The sequence below is a fragment of the Acanthisitta chloris genome, unplaced genomic scaffold, assembly GCF_000695815.1.
Source record: "Acanthisitta chloris isolate BGI_N310 unplaced genomic scaffold, ASM69581v1 scaffold9446, whole genome shotgun sequence".
NCBI classification, from domain to species: domain Eukaryota; kingdom Metazoa; phylum Chordata; class Aves; order Passeriformes; family Acanthisittidae; genus Acanthisitta; species Acanthisitta chloris.
In genome coordinates, this window is record NW_008678694.1 from 61784 (window position 1) to 62749 (window position 966).

Below are 966 nucleotides of genomic sequence, written 5' to 3' on the forward strand. Positions count from 1 at the left end.
AAAGGCAGCCTGGACCTTTAAGAGCAGCAGTTCCCTGTGCAACTCTTCCTGGGAACTTTGGAGCAACCAGGGCGGAAAGCCTGAGCTGAGTGCTTGAGAGGTAAGTGCTGAGTGCCTTATCTTTAACTTTATCCTGCAGCTTTGGGTCAGCCAGTTATGGGAGAACCCACCCTCTCTAAGTCTGCATACCATGTGCAGAGCACTGTAAGCATATTAACGAAGCATAAATTCCAGGCACACCAGGGCATGCGTCGCATTGTAAGGGCATTTTCCAAGTACAAAAAGTGCTTGAGAGTGAAACCAACCCCTTTATGCTGAGCCAGAGTGTATGAGAAACTCAGCTACTGACTCACAGGGTAGGTTAAAGTCAAACAAATAGTATAGGCATGTGCAAGAAGATGCAGCCTTGCAAGTCCCTCATGATTTTTAGCAGAGAAGAACTGTTCCTAATAGTCAGTTCTATTTATGAAAGGACACGGTGATCCCCAGGGACACTTGCTGACAGGCAGAACTGATGTCTGAATCTCACTACCCACCAAGCTGCACGAGCACTGAGCAAAGCTGGGCTGCTGCGGGGGCAGAAGTAAACAAGGCTGAGATCCGGACTGAGGCTTGGGATATTTGGCAGCTCAGTTTTGGAACACGAACTGTCCCCTGAGCAAGGGCTTGCTCACTGCTGCAGCCTCATTGCTTGTGCAGTGGGAATGACTGTGCCAAGAAGAAAATCTGCCTCTGGGAAGGCAAAGGAGTAAACATTGTTTTATATTAGTGCACCCTAATGCCAATGAAGTTGTAGTGCAGCTTTATGATACTTAAACCTCTTTAAGTATTCATTGAGATCAGAGCACATTTTGCCAGCCACTATGAGGCTGTCTCTGACACAGATTTTAAACTGATGAGGCCAAAGAAGGGAACAGCTGAGGCATGGGCTGTGAATTTCCAAAAATATGTTTTCTCAAAGCCTCA